At 43.8% G+C, this 20696-nt stretch overlaps 1 long non-coding RNA gene across 1 annotated transcript in view; it reads right to left on the bottom strand.

Moving 5' to 3' along the window:
- Positions 1-20696, bottom strand: part of LOC140687163 (uncharacterized) — a 58927-nt gene that overhangs the window by 22366 nt on the left and 15865 nt on the right. Inside the window, exon 2 of the long non-coding RNA XR_012061316.1 lies at positions 15948-16081. This is a non-coding gene — a long non-coding RNA (uncharacterized lncRNA). The remainder of the gene's footprint in view (positions 1-15947; positions 16082-20696) is intronic.

Here is a 20696-nt window from a genome sequence, read left to right as displayed (position 1 = left end):
AGATTTAACCCTGTTGTGTGTATCAGTAGTTCAGTCCTCTAAGTCATAGTCCACGGTGTGGATGCACCACAGTCTGCCTATCCCTTCCCCAGCTGAAGGACATTTGGATGGTTTCCAGGATTTTTTGGTGATTATGAATAAAACTGCCGTAAGTGTTCATATTCAAGTTTTATATGAAGATAAGTTTTCATTTCTCTCAGGTAAATACTTGGGCGTGGGACTTGCTGTCTTATAATAAGTGTATGTTTAGCTTTGTAAGAAACTGCCGAACTGCCTTCCAGAGTGGCTGCATCACTTGGTATCCCTGCCAACAACGTATGAGAGTTTCAGTGATTCCTGTCCTCAGGGGCGTCCAGTGTTGTTAGGTTTTCGTTTCTTTGTTTGAAGCCATTCCAACAGGTGCGGCATGGAATCTCGCGGTGGTTCGAATCTGCGTTTCCCTGGTGACTAATGACGCTGAGCATCTTTCCACGTGCTTATTTACACACGCGTGGCATTTACGTTGGTAAGTGGTCTGTTCAGATCTTTTGCCCATTTAAACAAATTGGCTTGTTTGGGTTTTCTTGAATTTCTTAGAGTTCTTTGTATCCTCTACATATAAGTCCTTTATCACAATATATTAAAACTATTTTTGCTTTAGATAGTCAGTTATCTCTTAGGACAATTTAAAATAAGAAAAAAGTAGGGGGGAGGGTATGGCTCAGTGGTAGGATGCATGTCTACCATGCATGAGGTCGTGGGTTCAATCCCCAGGACCTCCATTAAAAAAGTAAATAATAATCCTAATTACCGTCCCCCCCAAACCAAAACCAAAATAAAATAAGAAAAAAGTTTTAAAAACATTTACCTTCCCTTAAAGTATTTTTTTTTCTCTTAAAATATTTTTAGAAATCTTAATTCCTTTGTGTTGATCCAAACTTCTGTCTGGTATGTTCTTCTGCCTGAGGGGTTTTCTTGAATGTGTCTTATATTGTAGATCTGCAGATAATGAATTCTCTCTGCTTTTGTTTGTCTAGAAAATTTTTATGTTTATTTTTAAAAGGCAGAATTCTGGGGTAACGGGTTTTTTCCTCTCAATACTTTAAAGGTTTCACTCCATCGCTTTCCGGCTCGCACGGTGTCTGTTGAGAAGTCTTCTGTAACTATTATATTTATGTCTCTGTCTGTGACGTGTTTGTTTTCCTCCAGGGCCTTCAAGATGTTGTCTTCATCACTGGTTTTCAGAAGTTTAAACAGGATGCGTCTGAGTTTTCTGTTTGTTAGCATTCTGGGGGTGGGCTATTTATTCTCGTGTGGTTCTCTGATCTTCTTGGGTTTGTCATTCGATGTTATTTTATTTTTGGAACATTATTGACCATTTTCTCCTCAAATATTTGTTCTGACTCATTGTCTCTCTTTACCTTCTGGGATTCCAGTTACACTTACATTAGACCATCCATTATTGTCCCACACCGATTGGATGCCCTGCCCTTCGAAATAGTTTTTACTCTTTTTTAAAAATTTACTCTTTCCTTTGTGTTTCAGTTTGGGTAATTTCCATTGACTTCTTTTTCTTTTCTCAGCAGGGTCAAGTATTCTGATGAGCCCTTTGAAGGCAGTCTTCTCTTTTTTACTGTTTTAAATTTTTTTCTAACATTTAGAGTTGACTTTTTCTTATAGTTTCCGTTTCTCTGCTAAAATTTCTCATCTGTTCATGAATATTATTCACCTTTTCTACCAGAGTTCATATTAATCATAGTTATTTTAAAGTTTCTGTCTCAGAGTTCTAACATCTGGGTCATCTCTGAGTCTGGTTCTCTTGATTGCTGTATCTCTTGACTGTGGATTGTTTTCACTCACTTTTTTTGTGCATCTTGTAAAATTTTATTTTATTTCAACAATTGTCCCTCAGTATCCAAATGAATTAGTTCCAGGACCACTCCCTGCCCAACCAAAATCTGAGGATGTTCAAGTCCCTTAATATAAAATGGCATAGTACTTGTATATAACCTATGTACATCCTCCCACATACTTTAAATCTTCTCTAGTTTACTTATAATACCTAATTCAATGTATATGCTATGTAAATACTTGCCTGTACGTGGCAAATTCAAGTTTTGCTTTTAGGAACTTGCTGGAATTCTTGTTTGTTTGTTTTTTACTTTTTTTTAACTTAAAAAAATTGGAGTATAGTCAGTTTACAATGTGCGTCAGTTTCTGGTATATAGTGTAATGCTTCAGTCATGCATGTACATGTTTTCATATTCTTTTTCATTATAGGTTACTACAAGATATTGAATATAATTCCCTGTGTGTGTCTTGTACTTTTTGGTTTAATGACAGACATGGTATGTAGAACAGTAGAGACTGAAATAAATATTTATGCCTGCAAGCGGGCAAGCCTTTCTTCTGCTTGGCTGCTAGTGTGGGGGTTGAGCCAGTCTAGTCAGGAGTGAAACTGGGTTTGGGTTTTGTTGTCACTGTAGTTACCCTCAGTGCACCACCAGCTTCACATTTTTCTAGACAGGCCTTGTGCTTATGGTGGTGGCTGGATGCTGAAAGAATTTCCTCAATGCTCCTATGACACCCTCAGCTTCCAGCCTTCCTTGTGGGTCTGCACCTCAGAGAGGGTGTCCACGCTCTTGCCTTCCCCGATGCAGGAGACCACTGATGCTACCACTTGGTACTCGCTAGTCTGGGATGGTAGACAAAAATACTCTGTTTCGTGGTCCAGCTTCAATCTTAGGTAGGCCCTTTGTCCCTGGGTCTTGAGGCTGGGGCTTTCTCAGTGATCCAGCCCACCTTCCTATAGCAGCCAAACTTTGCCTCGTATCTTTAGTGGGTCTTGTGAAGGAGAGAGTTTCCTCTTCCTTCAACAGCAGCAGGAGACCTCTACTGGCATTAGTGTAAGATTCTGGGCCCAGGATGATTTTCTGACCCTCCCCCAGGGGTAGATTTTTATTCTTTTACTACTCTTCTGCCACCTGCACTAGGTCTTCACCTATGGTCTGATGATAACAGATTTTTCTGCCCATCCTCCTTATTCTAAAGGAGGCAAGAGTCCTGAGCACCGATCAGGCAGCCCTCCATGCCTGGGAGGCGTGCTCTGGTTTCCCAGTCTGTGTCCAGTCTTTCGTGTGAGCTCCCAGTGGAGGTCTGTGGAGCAGAGCTTGCAAGTAGGAGTTTGCATCCACAGTGCTACATTCTCATGCAGGCCTGCTCTTGGTCTTTAGAGGTTTGTTAAAATTTTTCACCTGAATTCTTTTTGCTCATTTGTGCAGCACTCGGTCTTTCCTCCTGTGCTCTGCCGTAGTTGATTCAGTGCCTGTGCCCCATGTTTCCTTGAAAGGGCCCATCTTTCCTTAGATTTCAGACTGCTTGGGTGCCTTGCAACCTCGATTTCTGATGGGTTCAAGAAAAGTTATGATTCTCTTGCTGTTAGAGTAGGAGTGACTTTTTTCCCCTGGCTTTCTGCATCCAAGGCAGAAACAGAATTCTGGTTTGTATATTTTAAATGGGAAGGAACAAGAGAACCGAGGAGGAACCAGAGTGGAATCAGACAGAGAGATTTTTCCCTAGTGGAAAAGCAGGATGCCTGAGGGTCCCTTTCTTCAGCAGACCCAGGATAAGGTATTTCAGGACAAGGATGGGGGATGTGGCCAAATTACAAGAAGCAGAAAGGCTTGACTCAATTAGGAGTTAATAAGTGTGGCAATAAATTTAGACAAAGGCAGAACCATTTACTTGGGTGAGTCTGTATCGTAAGGTGAGCTCATTAGAGGTGACATGGGAGGGGCCTGGCTCCCTGATTTGCCAGGGGGTGAGGAGGGAGGAGTGGGCTACTGCCAACAACACTTTGCAGATTAAAAGGCAGCTGGCATACGGTACTACATTCCAAAGTGCCCAGCAAATGGCCCCCCAAATGTCTTCCCCGCAGCAACTGTGAGACTGCTTTGTGCATGGGGAAATTTCCATCTCCTGATTTCAGCCACTTCTGGGTTCCTGCCTATTCTTTCCCACAAATGTTTTTCTCGCCATCCTCCTTCTGGACTTCTACTTATTTCCCTGCTTACAATGCTCTCTCTCCCTTTCAGTCCATCCTATGACTCAGCATCATACAACATAAAGCATCAATAGATCCCTCCACTCTTCATAAAATGTCAACAGCTTTCCCTCGCCTAGGCTACGGTCACACTCAGATGCCTAGTGGGACGAGGAAGGATGTATGATTAAGTGAGGCAGGTGGGGCTGACCAGGAGCATAGACACGCCTGGTCACAGTGAGCAACTGTTTCTCAACTCCAGGTTACCCTTGTCAAATGAGAATAAAGACCATGTGGACAGGTTTTCTGATTTTCCTGAATAAGCCAGAAATCTGGATTTTTTTTAATGGAATTTCCCAGTTCGTAACTAGGCTAAAACTTTGTCAAAGTACTGTGTGGCTCAGAGAAAACAAACTGTGGTCTGGATCTGCCTCAACACTTGTCAGTTTGCATCCCGTGGCTTGGAAGATCCGCTCCACGTTTCTCAGCCTCATATGTGAGGCTCTGCTCACCCCACCACCCAGAAGGACAGACAATAAGAGGATGAGGAGAAGTCGGAACACTCACATATTGCTGGTGGGAATGTAAAATGCAAAATGTAAAAAGAGCAAAGCTGCTGTGGAAAACAGTTCGGCAGCTCCTCAGAATGCTAAACATGGAATGACCATAGGCCCTGGCAAATTCACTCCTAGAGAAATCTCCCCCAAGAGAAATAAAAACATATACCCGCATAAAGTTGGTACACGAATGCTCTTAGCATTATTCATGAACTGTAGAAACAACCCATAAGTCCAGCAGCTGACATACGGATAAACCACATATGGTCTATCCATACAATGGACCATTGATTGGTAGTAAAAAAGAACGAAATAATGATACATGCTACAACATAGATGAACCTTGAAAACAAGAAGTGAGAGAAGCCAGTGTCAAATGACCACGTATTGTATGAATCTATTCACATGAGATGTTCAGAAAAGGCTAATCTACAGCTGCAGAAAGTAGATGTGCGGTTGCCTGGGGGTGGGGTTGCGGGTGGAGAGAACTGAGGAGTGACTGTTAATGGATGCAGGGCTTCTTTCTGGGGTGATAACAATATTCTAATATTAGATAAGGTGCACAACTCTGTGAGTATATTAAAGCCACTTAGTTGCACACTCTAAATGGATGAACCGTATGGTCTGTGAATTATGTCTCAATGAAGTTGCTAAAAAAGCAATATATAAACATTTAAAAAGTTGAATAAATAAAAGGGAAATTTTTCCCTTCCCCAGTTTACTTATTTATTCATATCAATGTGGACTCATGGATTCAATAGATTATAGTCCTTCGCCGTCATCATTTATTTTTGATGCCCTAGCTGTCCCGTTTTGCCAATGGGAACACTGCCAAGCTGGCTACTGTGTCCTTTCTACATACTCTTATAATTCTTTGGGCATTTCTTTACTGTTGTTTTCTTTCCTTTGTGGCGCAAGATAGTCCAGGTGTATCCTCTATTTCCCCTTTCCCAGCCTGGAGTCAGCCATTCTCCAAAGAGCCTTGATTCCTTTCGGTGGAGAATAGCACTTAGAAGCCAAGATCTGGGTACTAGGTGCGTTCTTTGCTAATGAGGTGTCGGTACTCCTCTCAGCAGACAGAACTGGGAGACAGATATATGAATATTCCTATGCACATACGTACATGCGTGCACGTGTATACTTACCCCCACCACCTGTGTTCACTTCTACATCTAGCTAGACTGAAACCCACAAGCTCACCATGACACTTCCAATTTCAACCCAATACCACAGGGCTCGTCCTGTCCTTCCCTCTTTCCATATGTGTAACTCCTTTCCCCGACGGTGAGAAACGTGACTCCCAGTATCCACAATAAATGTTCTTACTGGCTCAAACCTAGAATTTTCAGAGAGTAGTTTCAGAATTGCTAGCTCGTGCTTCTGAGAAGAAGTCTACTAATTAGGGTTCAATATTTATTTTGAGCTTTTTTTTCAGCCTGAGGGTATGTAGTCCAAACACTATGTTCAGAAGTTAATTGAGTTAGTTCTTTTCCCTGTTTCAGTGTGGTTATGTTATCCATTTGAATTATGGTTCAGTTTGGTTTTGTTTGTATTCAACTCCTCCCCTCAGCCTTGTTGATTTTATTTCTTGCTTCCTGTCTTTCTTTGTTCTTTCTTTCTTTGTGAAGTGTTAATGTGGTTCCAAAGTCAGGACTATATAAAAAGGTCTATGCAGGAAAGGGTCATTCTCCTCATCTCTCTGTCCTATGCACTCCAACCCCAGTTGTACCCCGAGGGTAACCAGTCTCATTGGTCTCTGCTTCATCTTTGGTTAAATGAGCAGGTAGACGCTATGTGCTTACCTGGCCTTTCCTTTACACAAAAGATAGCAGGCTAAAGATGCACTTCCGCACTTGACTTTTTTTTCACTTAACAATGTATCCTAGAATTCACTCCCAACTGGTTTATAGAGATCATCTTTCCTCCTTCTCCTCTTTGTTCTCCGTCTTCTATATAACTGTAAAGTACTCCATTGTATGAATGTACCAGTTTATTCCATCACTCTGCTGTGGGTGTGCAGTCAGTCAATATTTTCAATTGTTGGAGGTGTGTCTGCAGGAAAATTCTCAGAAATGCAATTGCTGGGTCAAAAGGTAAAAGCATATGCAGTTTTGTTAGCAAGACAAATTCCTTCTATAAGGACTGTAGTGATTCATAGGCTCATCAGTAACGTGTAAAAGTGCTTACTTCTCTGCAGTTGCTCCATCACAGTGTACTGTTAGGCTTCTAAATTTTTGCCAGTCCAATAGATGAGAAGCGGTATCTCATTGTAGTTTTAATTTGCATATCTCTTATCACAAATGAGATTGAACAAATTTTTCTATATCTAAGGACCACTTTTATATCTTTTTCTGTGAATTGTCTGTTTGTGTCTTTTGCCCATTATTTCTTCTGTGTTTTTAAAAAAATTTTTTCTCCTTGCTTTTAAAGAGTTATTTATACACCAAGTATCTTCACTCATTATCTATGATATCTTTTGAATAATTTTCCAAGACTGCTAGCTGTCTTTGACTTTGTGTACATGGAGACATCCTTTTCCCCCATATAGTTCAATTCACTAATTTTTTCTTTTATTGCATCTGGGTTTTGAGTCATAGTTAAAAGCCTTTCCCTATATCCAGGCTCAAGAGGAATCCACCCATGTTTTATTTTAATTCTTGTAGGGTTTTTTTTTTTCTACATTTAGAAAATTTAGCCAATTCAGTTGAAGTTTATTCTTGTATATGATATCATGAGGGATCTAATTTTATCTTTTTTATATTAAAGAAATCTACCTATCCATCTATTTATTTACAGGGGTGTGCCCTGTATCCTTGAGGACACCTGTAACCTGCTTACTCAGGCAGGTCCTGCATCCGAGTCCAGTGTCACAGTGTCTGGCAGGGGTGTGCCCAGTCTGTGGGGTGGTAGCTGCTTCCTTGTTTCACTAAGTACTATGTCCCTTCTCCCTCGTTTGTTGGTTATTCCTGCTTTTGGTGGGCCTTAAGGAAAGCGGGTAGAGTAAAAATCGTCTTTACCCTGCCATCTTACATTGGAAGTCTGTTATATACATTTTAAATGTGACATTTCAGCTCTATAACAACAATTAAAGGTATGGTTTGAATTTTTATGAAAACTAGAGGCCAACTTGTGGGGGAAAAAGGAATGATGCTTCCTGGAATTAATAGGGAGAGTTAAGCACAAATGAGACAGTAAGAGTGGAATAAAGCAGCAAAATCTGTAGTAAAAGGCAGGCTTCAGGCATTTGGAAACCTATGGAGGTATGAAAAACTCTGGGTTTCCTCCTATAATATTCCAGCTGGCTGAGTTAGATAATGTTGTTCTTCCCAAATTCTCAATAAAACCAGGTGGTAGAGATAGTGAATAGTCACTGAAAAAGGTTTTTGTTATTTTCCTAAATTATGCTCTGAATTATATACCATCCTTCCAAAGGCAAACTATGCTAATATTAGTAATTCTACTATTTGCTAATAGACTGATCATTTTAATAAATCCTGTTTTAATAGAAATAACTCAGCTGGGTGGAAAAGCACGCTAATCTTTTGTTTGTGTGTGTGTGTGTGTGTATGCTAACTTTTTATTCAGAAATCCTGGCCATTCGTCTCTAGCTTAAGTGCCATTATTTATCTGCTAGAAGTGACCCAAATTTCAGGCATGAAACCTAGAAAGAAAGAAATAGCCTCTGTGTGTAAGTGTTGTCAAATCCAACCTGCAGAGTGGCCAGGATTAGTAAATCTTAATCTCTAAGACCTTGCTGAGTGGTATTTTGTCAGATCCATGTGCCGGGGGACAGCCAGGTAACCTGGAGCAGTTGGCACGTTTGGGGGGCAGGAAAGAGAAGACACACAGAAAACAAGCAGGTCCTTCCTTACAGTTTTGCCTGACACAGGCCTTCTCTTGATATCCAAAGAGATTATTTAAAACTCACATGGCACCAAAGAACCAGATGAGCATCGTCCTGTAAGAGGGGGCTGCCATGAACACACAGGTCGACAAGTGCAGGTGACCCTGACCTGTCATTCTGCCCTTTATTCTTCAGCAAAAGGAAGGAGTAGGTAGGGAAAGGCGTGTGGCACTAAAGATCAAGTGTTTCTTTTTTTTTTTTTACTTTCATGTTTAAGCTGTTTTAGGGTCATCATCCAATCTTTTCAGAGTCTTTCCATAAAGCAGAGAGTGTCTAAATTAGATGAGCAACTGCAGTTTACAGACAGGGAAGAGGAGGCATCAAGGTTCATCACTGGTAACCAGTCCTGTCTCCTAGTCACCGCACGGCCTCACGGATCAGGTGTCCCCTGAGTTCTCTCTTCACCACTCACTTGGCAAACGCCTGTTGTCTGCTCAGTGTGCTTGGCATTGTACTAAGGGCCATAATCCCATGAAAACAGCTAGTAGACTTTTGCAACGTTTCTGCATTAGTCTGCTGGGCTGCTGTAGAATACCACAGAAACTTGTTTTCTCCCATTTCTGGAAGCTAGAATTCCAAGATCAAGGTGCCAGCCGGGTTGTTCCTGGTGAGGCCGCTCATTCTGACTTGGAGATAGCTGCCTTCTCTGTGTCCTCACATGGCCTCTTCTCTGTGCCCTTGCAGAGACAGAGATCTCTGGTGTCCCTTCCTCTTCTTATAAGGACAACAGTCCTATCAGGTTAGAGTTCTGCCCTTATGGCCTCATGGAACCTCATTGCCTCTGTAAAGGCCCTATCTGCAAATACAGTCACCCTGGGGATTAGGGCTTCAACATAAGAACTGAGGGGCACAATTCAGCCCACAGCAGTTTTATTCTGGAATTTTAAGATTTTAAAAAAAGAATTTGAATTACAAATGTTTTTAGTCCAAGTGAAATTTTTGCCTTGGCTTATAATTCACTCTCATCTAAAGTCTGTGGGGTGACTGGGCAAACTGAATTACAGACCCTTATATTTCCAAACATTCAAGGCGTTTAAGTCTGTGAGGTGGGTCCACAAAATGTTCACACCTATAGGGCCTCTCATGAACTTGCAGACTGGGGAGTCATTTCAACAGCCCTGCCAGAGATCGTTCACACTCAGCAAGCACACAGTAGGTGCTTCACCCAAATGGGCACAAGGAATGAATGAATGGACAAATGAGTGAGTGAATGGCGATGCCTTCCGCTGAATATGGTGAATGCCAAATACAAAGGATTTTAGTAAAAAGAGACTTGCTGTCTCCCTTTTGTCCGTCATTCACACAATTCTGAGTTTGAATCTGAACGTCTCATTTTTGAGCTCTGGGTTTACTGCACTTCATGTGCTTGAGGCAGGGCAGAGCTCCCTCCAAGCCTCTGTGCAGCGAGCCTCAGATAAACTGCACGGGTGTGAAGAGCCCCGTCTCAGAAGATCTGTAAGACGCAGCCTGCAGGTCTCTAACCTGGTTCCTCCAGGGTGTGTGGCGTTGGCAGTTCATGAAGGTTCAGTCAGATGCGGACAAGTGGGAATGGATTTCCTCTTTACACAGCTGGCTGGATGGTGAGTGCCTTTTCTTTTCCTTTTTTCTTTCTTCTGCTTTGCAGGATTCATAAACTTACTTTGAGCTCTAAGATGGCGGGGACTCCAAGGGATCAGATTAATGTTGTTCGATAATCAAGGAGAACGCTGTTTTAAAAATCCATTTAAGGGTTCTGCCAGCTTAACTTTAAACTATGTGTGAACTGTACCACGTAAGGAAAATGTTCAGCCTACGTCTAGTTCACAATGACCTGTATTAATGACAAAATATTTCACAGTTTTTCAAGCTCTTTGCAATAAATTAAGCAAATTATCTCTACCTGGCAAAACCTGAATTGGAATAAAGCTATTAGGGTAGGATTCCCATTCTAGCAAAACTATATAGCTAAATGTAGAAGAGTTAATAAATATTTGATAAACTCAAGCCACCTCACAACCACTGAGTGCCTACTATGTATGTATAAGGCATAATACTCAGGGCTACAAGGTTTATAAGAAAAGAATAAAACAAACAACAGTTTATACTGTAGAGCACAGGGAACTATATTCAATATCTTATAGTAACTTAGGGTTAAAAAGAAAATGAAAACGAATATATGTATGTTCCTATATGACTGAAGCATTGTGCTGTACACCAGAAACTGACACATTGTAAACTGACTATACTTCAATAAAAATATATTTTAAAAAAAGAGTAAAACAGCTTATCAAGGACCTTTGGCTTCTTAAGTATTTTATGTCACAGTAATGTAAACATACACAGTTCTTTTTTAAAAAAATTCAGCTTACGCATCACACCTTTTAGGACTCAGTTTCCTCAAATACAATTGTACCTCAGAGGAGACCATCTGTGGAAATGAGCAATTAAAAACAAGTTCTGACCTTAAGAACAGCTTGTAAAATGTTGGTAGAGCTTAAATAATGCTGTTAAAAACATGGTGTTCTAGGTAAGAGCCCAAACAATGGAATGAAATTCATTTACAGGCTTCTTCGCCAGGGATATGCATACGCACTGTCATCTGCGGATCTAATTCTCTCTTCAGCTTGAAATGTTTTTCCCAAAACTCACATGGAGAAATCCACCAAGAGAGGAGAGCCCTCTCTCACCTCCGGAGCTCAGTCTGGATTGGAGAGCAAACGAATGGCATTAGTTCTTCTCACAAAGGCCCTTTTCCTGATAGGATCCTTTTTTCTTTTTCCCCTTCTCCCTTCCTGCACTCGCCCAAAGGCTCTATAGAAAGTCTCCGTAATTCACTCCTTTGTATTTCTCATTAGGGCCTGAGAAGAACCCTATTGAGCTTCCCTGACATTATCTCAGCTCACCTGATGCCTGGGTGCTTTGAAATGTCATATTGCTTGAGAGATAATACCAGCCCTGATTGTGTCAGTCACAGAGCTGAGCACGGAATAAGTAAGTGAAAAGGGACCACAAGAAAGTCAAGGTCGTTCACAAACGTTGAAGAAACTAGGCCCTTCCTGCATTCCGGGAATTTTGGGAGCCAAACTGGTGCTACCAACGCAATCTCAAGGTGACCTCAACGTATGTGATCAGCAACGGGCTTCTGCACCCCAGTAAGAAGTGGGTTTGAGCCCCTTCACTGTGAAGAGGGAGAATCAGGGGCAATGAAACCTCGTAACTACGACAACCACAGACAGCAAGAGAGAGCGGTGAGCTGGATCCATCAAGGCTGGCACCACACCGGCGAGGCTGGTCCACACTGAGTGGAGCGGGTGCCTCGGCTTCACGGGGTTTGAAGACCCAAGGCGGCTCCCCCTTGCCCCAGTGCAGGTAACCCTGTGACTGTGGGCACTGTCAGAAAGGATGGGCTCTCGTGTCTGCTCATTGCTGACGTGTCCTTCCCGCAGCAGGAGTGCCAACCATTGCTCCCATCCCGTGAATGAGAGCAGAACATCGCACCCACCTCCCCCTGCCCAGCCAGGACACACGGCTGCCTTGCCCTTCTTGGCCCTGAGGAGTGGGCAGCACTGGGCAAGGCCGGCCAAGCGTCTAGGCTCCCAGGACACCAAGACCGTGGAGGGTCAGCATACCATCCTGCTCCCTCATACACGCTGCCTCCCCCTCACCGGGGGTCTTGCATCTCTTTGGTTCAGGGATTCCAGGGGGGAAATAAACACAATCGACATGGGTCTCAGGGATAATCTGATCCCAAATTTGCAATTTCAGAAGCTTATAAGGACCAGGCAAGTATATAAACGTGTGAACCAGACTTGTCTAAGACAATAAGGAGTCACGGGGCAGTGACTGAACTGGCCATCTCTTAAATGAACTCACCCCCTCACCCTGAAAAGCCAAATCAGAACAAAACAAAACATGCAGCCTAACAAAACATATCTGTGGTCATCCAGTGTCCCTCAGGCTACCAATATGCAATTCCTGACCTGGTCTGTGCCTTCACTTTACAGATGGAGAGACTGAGTCCCAGGGGGAAAAGTTACTTGTTTCCGGGGCAAGACTCGAAGACAGGTTACCTAAACTTCCATCTATGATTGGTGACCCCACAAAGCTGACCTCTTTCTTTGTTGGGGGCAGGCAATGGATATTGCATGATTTCTAAGTCCTGAGCCTTCAGATGTGTTGACACTGAGCCCCACCTTACTGGGGCTGCCCGGGAAAGGCTGGGCATCGTGGGAAGAGCCCAAGTTCTATTTGGATGGCTTCTATGGCTCGGTTTTTCCATCTGTAACCTGGAGATGAAGCTTCCTAATTTGTCTACATTATGTCTTAAGAGGGTCCTAAGGGGGATAAGGGTCTACAGATGAGGCCGTGGTGCAGATGAAACAAGCAGAGAGGCTGTGGAAAGCCCTGGGAACAGTGCCTGAGGCAGAGAAGCGCTCATTACAGTTATCACTGTGGTGGTGTTGAATCAATATTATTATTTGATGTGGTCTAAACCACCACTGGTGAAGTGAAAACGCTACCCAGAAGCCTGAGTAATAGCCAATGACTCAAAACTGCCTAGCATGCGATCTACGCCGCACATCAGGGAAAATTACAAGGAGAGAAATTACACAGGCCAGCCAGGAAAACGGAGTCATGAAAACCAAGCAGTCATGCTGTCCAGGGTAAACTCACTCACCAGCCAGGAAGATAAGAATTGAGCAAATTTGTTCTCAAGAAAGATATGGCAGAGAGCTTGCTCTGAGAAAGAAAAACTGAACATTCTGCATTCTAAGACCTTTTAGGAAAGAAAATTCCCTTTAGTAAATACTTCGTATTCAAAACGATCATGAGCCATAAAAGGCATTTTTCCTCAAGTGAACTGGTATAGAAAGCTCCAAATATATGTATATATATGTCTGACTGGGACATTATGCTGTACACAAGAAATTGAGACATTGTGACTGATTATACTTCAATAAAAAAAATCAATGGGTTTAAGCCCCACTACCTCTGTTAAAAATAAGTAGGTAAATAAATAAACCTAATTACCTCCCTCAAAAAAACAAAAAAATTATAATTAAATAAAAAACTTTCCCCCAAAGGGGGAGAAAATTCACTGTGAGCTATTGAAATGAACATACTTTCTTAGCTATCGTTTCGTCTTTTTCGTCTCGGGCCGGGCCTCTGTGTGCAGGCAGCTTACTGGGGAGCGCAAATGTCCTTGCCTCCTGGTCTCGTCTTCCACCTCCGCCACGGCAGCACGGATGTCTCTGCCTCACTGAACGTCACCACCGCCTTCCTCCCAGCTCCCCAGATCTGTCCTACTAGCATGTTGGCACCTTCCCCAGGGGTCCTCGTCAGGGTGTCGAACGCAGTAATACGTCTACAGCAGAAGTGCTTTCACATCAACAAACGCTCCCGCATCCAGGCTCATGCCCCTCCCCGGCCCAGCTCCCCTGCACCCAGTCCCGTAGTACTTTCCTCCTGGTGATGGTCACTTTCATCCCTAACCAGGACCTGCACTTCCCCAGCCGGGTTGTGTTATGACTTGACCCCTGATTCTGACCTGGTGCCAGCAGGGGAGGCGAGGGGCACATCCTAAGGGGGGTGCACATTGCCTCAAAAGCCTGGGCCTTCCGCATGGTCTCATGGTGAGCCTCTAAGCAGAGGGTGGGCCACAGCACAGGGTGAGGGGTTTCAGGGGACCTGGGGCTTCGAGGCTTTCAAGTGCATCCACCCAGATGACTCCATCTCGATCCTGAGGGTCCCACTCCTTCCCAACCCAGGTCTTGGATTGACACAGCAGCTTGCTGGGGCTGAGAATTCAGTCTGCTCTGGAGGACTGGGGCTACTCCCACAGTGAAGTCCTGGGCCTGACTTTTCCTGCTCTCTGGATGTGGGAGATTAAGAGTCTCTTTATACGCTGTTTTCAAGGCACTCTGAATTTCACATTTTGCTTTTTATAGTCTTTCTCCAAGGCATCCATGGCACTCATTAAAAAGCATCTCATTTCCTTGAGACCACTCATTTCATTATAATATTATCTCATGCCCTTGACCTCTCAAAAGCTGGAGATACTGGCCCCGCCTGGACACACTCACCCCATCCCAGCCCCGCGTGCCTGCGGCAGACTCGCAGCCGCACCACTGCCGCACGCCAGCGCCAGCAGAGTTCCGTTGCCACCGACACAGCCTAGGCTGGCCAGCTGGTGGGTGACTGAGGGCCAAAGCCCTCCTTCAGAGTCTTCTTCCTGGACCACTCATGCTGCCAGCTGTTCCCTAGGAAGCAGACTCTGAGACTGAGATGTGCAGGCGGGAAGTTTACCAGGGAGCCCCGGAGCCCAGCGCCTGTTGCGGAGGGAGGGGTGAAGCTCTGAACTGGGGTGCGGCTGCAACAAAGGCCTCTGCCAGAGTGGCGGGCACTGGGGCTGGGACGGCCCTTCAGTCTCATCCGGCCTTGAGGCCACAGGGCCTGAGCCTTGACACTGTCCCATCAATCGGCCGTTTGATGTGACTGCCCCGGGAGGCAGTGTGACTTTGTGAGGCAACCGTCTTCAGCTGAGGACAGATCCCAGACAGGGATTCAGCTGTCGGCTAAGGATAGCCACCTCCCCGAGCAGTTGAGGGATAAGTCGGCCCTTGCAGGCCCCCCCAGAGGCACACCCCATGACACCACCTTTATTTGTTCATGCAGATGGCTCCCCATCACCCCTCCTCCACCTTGGGCCCCCCGCTGCAGCAGTGACCTTTCCAAAATGCAAATCTGATCACGGCCATCCTGCCTGAAACTGTTTTAGGGCTTCCCAGTGCCCTCAGAATAAAATCCAGGTGCCTTAATATGCTCATAAGGCTTTGCGTGATCTGACCTCCGCTCATCTTTGCAGCCCCATTTTTGGTTACTTCTCTTGAATGTTCTGCTTCTGACCTTAGGAAGGTCTTTTAATTTCATGACTGCAGCAGGCCTGTGCATGCGCGCGTGTGTGTGTGTGTATGTGTGTGTGTGTGTGTGTGTGTGTGTGTCTGTCTGAAATACTCTTTCTTCCTTACCTCCTCCCTCCTCACAACCACTCCCTCAAGCACCTCTGACCTGATAATGCTTTTTCGTCCTTCACTCTCTAGATGTCTCCCCTGACGCCCCAGTGTAAGCTGGGTCCCCCTTCCCTTCTTCTCATCCCCCTGCGTTTCTACAACCATGCTGTTCATGCTGTGTTTTAACTGTCAGCTGCTTAGTCTCCCCGGGAGGACAATGACCGTGGCAGTCTTATCTGTCGCTGTATTTCTAGCTCCTCGCGCGGCACCCTGCTCATAGTCTCCTAAATGAACGAATGAATATATGGGGGGCGGGCAGTGGAGCACAGAATGGAACGAAAAGACAGATATAAACTACTGAAGGCAATTACACTTTTGGTCCAACAGGCTCAGAGAGAAAGACTGGTTCTCAGGGCAGAGTCTCTGAGCACAAAGGACAGTGGCATCTATCGAGCATGAGAGGAAGGTGAATTCACCCCGTGGAAATGGGATTTACAGAAGCATTCAGTGCAGCTCTGGGTGTGGGAACTCGGCGTGGGGTGGGGGGGCCATCCATCCAGAAGGAATCTCAAAGAAGGCCAACCAAGGTGTCAGGGAGTTGAAGGGATTCCTGCAGAAAGAGAGACTGAACCAGTGAGGAATCTGGCTTAGAAAGTTTAGGCCATAAGGGCACAGGGAGGAAGTCTGTGAAATAATGAAGGACATGTGCACAGACCGACGAATGGAGGCCAAAACCCTGGAACCAGAGGGGTCTGGAGCCTGGGTGACGCGGACATGAGGATGTAAGGAAACGTTTCACATGGCAGGAAGCAGATGTGTGGAGAGAGGCAAAAATGGGCACACCCATCACTTTGAGAAGGCCTGGACATTCACAGCACTGCCTCGCCTCTTCAGCAAGGGTGGGGTCAGTAAAGAGAGGGATCACTGCTTTCTCGCTGGAGTTGCTCCTTGCAACAGCGCCTCACAGCCTGGGCGGCATCCAGAGGAGGTGTCTAACTGGGTTTGCTAGCAGGTCCTTCAGTTACTGAAAGGACATGAGTGATCTGGCTAAATACCTTGGCCTTTAATGGGAAAAGAAAGAAACTCAAAGTGAGGTCTCTGAGAGCACTGAACCCCTCTTGAATGTGACATAACCTCTCTGGACAACCATCTATTATTCTGAAGAAGAAAAAAAATCTTATTCCTCTGTGCCCCAGCTTCCCTCTCTGTAAAGCTCGATTGTTACAAGGATTAAACAATTTAATATATGTGAGGTGCCTCAAACCATACTTGGTACACAGTAAGTGCTCAGTAAATATTTGCTTGTTGTTTTAGAAGAAGCAGCATGGCATAAGCAGAAGAGACAGGTCATTTCTAGTCAAGAAACATGGCTCCCAATGCTGGCTCCACAACTTACTAATTACAGGATCTTGTTCAGCCATTTACCTCTTTGGCTTCTTTACCTGTAAGAAAGGAGGTGCCTCATGCAGGGTTGTTATGGGTATCAAGTGGCAATGAATCTAAGAAAATTCTGCCTACGTTTTAAAGTGCTGTCTGTGAGTTAGAAGAGCTGTGTGTGTTCCTTTCAAGTTTCTGTTGTATGCCTGTGTCTTTTAAGAATGATTACTATGGAAAACAGTATGGAGATGCCTTAAAAAAACTAAAAGCAGAGTTACCATATGATCCAGCAATTCCACTCCTGGGCATATATCCAGAGAAAACTCTAATTCGAAAAGACACCTGCACCCCAGTGTTCATAGCAGCTCTATTTACAATAGCCAAGATGTGGGAACAACCTAAGTGTCCATCAACAGACGAGTGGATAAAGAAGATGTGAGATAGATACACAATATATACTCAGCCATAAAAAAGAACGAAATAATGCCATTTGCAGCAACATTGATGGACCTAGAGATGACCATACTAAGTAAGTCAGACACAGAAAGGCAAATATCATCTCATTTATATACAGAATCTAAAAAAAAAATTTATACAAATTCTATTTACAAGCCAAAAACAGACTCGTGGACCTAGAAAATAAGCTACGGTTACCAAAAACTACGGGAAAGGGCAGGGAGGGATAAACTAGGGGTTAGAGGTTAGCAGACACACATTACTTTACTTAAAACAGATGAACAACAAAGAACTACTGTACAGCACAGGGAACTGTATTCAATTTCCTATAATAACATATAATGGAAAAGAATCTGAAAAGAAAAAAAAATATATATATATATAACTAAATCACTTTGCTGTACCCCTGGAATTAACAATGAAAATCAACTACACTTCAATAAATTTTTTTTTTAAAGAATGATTGATTGAGATTGGGAGTGATGCCTGGTGGATGTTTTCTGGGAGGGGGATAAGCCGGTAGAGTAGATTCTACACTGCTGTGGACAAGCCCAGCACAGACCCCAGGAGGCAGCTTTTCAGCCTCCCTCTGCGGAGTAAGGGGGCAGAAATCCATTAAAAGAGCAGGGATACCACCTCTCTCGTCTGTTGCCATTCCCAGCCTCTCGGGCCCAACACCCGCAAGGACAACAGCCACGCCCTGCCATGGCCATCTCAGAATGTGCCTCCAGCCTGGCAGAGGCGGCATCCTTCTCTTCTTACACCAGGGTGCCAGATGCTAAACCAACAGAAAACCACATGCTTCCATGTGCTCACTTTTATTTGGGGTGTTTTTGTTACATCTTGACAACAGACATTTGTATCTGAATTGCTTCCACATTAACCAAGTGTTTGGTTGGTGGTGTTTTCAGTGTTGCAATGCGGTAAAGAGCAAACTCCAAAGCCATGAATTGCCATGAATGTACGGCACCTTCTTCTGAACCCACGCTCCCTCTCTGCTCCTCTCTTACTATATACGTCTGGTATAGACAGACCACGCCCGTACACTGTGAGCACGAATCTTTTCTGGATACCATTAAGTATGATGTTAACAATGAGAAGTAGGTAAGGGAAGGCTTTCAAACCTTGAAGCCGCATTTCAGAAATAGTTACAGACAGAGACATAAGCTATTAGGCCTTTTCCCAAAAGGACATGTGCAGAATGAAAAATCCATCTCACTGTGGATGAAAGAAAAATAAGAAATAGGATTCTTTTTTGACAGAGTATTGGTATAATAAAGGGCAAGCTGAATGCGGAACATGTACAAGTTTTTGACATTTATGAGCCACCAAACTGGTCGATGATACCACTTTATTAGACTTCTTCATTGTGTTGCTACCATACCACTAGTCCTAGAAACAGAATTACTACTAACACTACTACTGCTACTAACAGTGAGTGCTGCTCTTTACCAGGTACTACGTCTTCCTCTTAGCAGAGAGTATTTCAGTCTAGTCCTTGCAACAGCCCGACGGGAAGATACAACTAGTTCCATCTTACAGGAAAGGAAATTAAATCTCAGTGGTCAGGTAATCGGCCTCACGTCCCAAGACTGGCAGTGATGCAGCCAGGATTTGAACACAGATTGTTTAATGAAGACTGGATCCTTCAACTCTATACAATGCTTCTGCTGGCTGTGGGCTTTTTTTTTTTCAGGATCATGTTCACAACTTAACAGTTATTCTTCACTTTCAGAGAAACACTGGATGCATGAAGACGGAAAACAACAGAACCCCTTGAAAAGTGGAGGTGAGGCCACCGGCTGGGCGCTCCAGCTAGCAGACTGCCAGCTTCTGCACACCAGCTTCCACGTGAGCATAACCCAGGCTCTCGTCTTCACAAAATGCGATGTATAGTGTTACGGACTTTCAGAATAAAGTTGCGTTTTCCTCATTCACTTGGGTATTAGCCGATGGATTTCGACCATTCTTTAGTCTACCCTTATGTTAAGTAGAACTCTAGGCTGGTAACAATTTTTTTCCTCAGAACTTTGAAGGCATTGCTGCACTGCCTTGTACAGTTAATGGTTACCACTGAGAAGTACAATGCCATTTTAATTCCTGAGCTTCATGTGTAAATTGTTTATTTTGGGGGGTTTTGCTTTTAGGGATTTCTCTTTGTCTCCAGATTCTGAAATGACATGATTGTGTGCCTCAGTGGGTGTGTGTTTTTGCGCTGGGCTCTTGGTGTGCCCCCTCAGTCTGAGCATTCAGATTTCTGGGGACATTTAGAAAAATAGCTTTATTGACAGATCATCTATGTACAATAAAGTTCATCCATTTATAGTATACAACTCAATAATGTTTAGTATATTCACAGAGTTGTGCAACCGTCACCATAAGCTAATTTCAGAACACTTCCATCACCTCCAAACAAACCTAGTACCCACTTGCAGTCATTTCCCATTCTCCCCCGCCAGCCCTCAGCAACCACCAGTCTGCTTTGGGGGCCATTCTTTCGAATCGTTACTGTAATAATCCTCCCTCCAGTTTCTTTGTTCTCCTTCTGGAACAGCTGTTACTTAGGTGTTGGGTTCCCAGACTGATGTTTTAGTTTTCTTATTTTTCCCTCTCCCATTTCCATCCCTCTCCCTTTCTCTGTTCTATTTAAGGAATATTGCCTCAACTTAGCTTTCAAACCTTTTACTGGAAATATTTCTATCACGGTATTTTCAATTTGTAAGAGTTCTTGTTTTTGTTCTGTAACTGTTCTTTTTGTAAACTCCTGTTCTTTTTTCATGGATATAATGTTTCCTTTTATCTCTCTGAAGACACAATTTATCGTTTTTGAAGTTTTCTCCTGCTCCTTGCATTATTGTTTCCTTTGAGTTCTTTTCTTCTGTTTGTTTTGGTCTCTGACTTTCATATTAGAGCTTCCTCAAACATTTGATGACCATCGACTCATACTTAGGAGTGAAGCACTTAAAAGCATTTCTCTGTGTGTGGCTATAGCTCCTTGACTGGTGATGTGCACTATAGGAGTGGTTCTCACCCCTGGTTGATGGGTTTTTTTTGATCACCTACGAAGCTTTAAAACCAGTGCAAATGCCAGGGCCCCAGCCTTAGAGTATCTGATTTAACTGACTGGAACTCTGTCATTCTCATTTTAAAAAGCTCTCCAGATGATTGTATTGTACAGAGGGGAGAACTTCTGCTGGGGGGACTGACCTCTTCACTGGGGGATCCTTAACGACCAATACACAGGATATGTTTTTTCTTTGGGCTTATCAGATACCTCAGAAAAGAATCTTTTGACCTCCCACATCAGGGTTAAAAGTAACTAGGGGTAGGCCTCTGGTCGCTAACATTCTGGGACCCTCCTGGGAGAAGGTGTAGATATGTAGGTGCTCATA

Source organism: Vicugna pacos, chromosome 18 (assembly GCF_048564905.1).
Source record: "Vicugna pacos chromosome 18, VicPac4, whole genome shotgun sequence".
Classification (NCBI taxonomy): domain Eukaryota; kingdom Metazoa; phylum Chordata; class Mammalia; order Artiodactyla; family Camelidae; genus Vicugna; species Vicugna pacos.
This window is presented reverse-complemented; position numbering and strand designations above follow the sequence as displayed.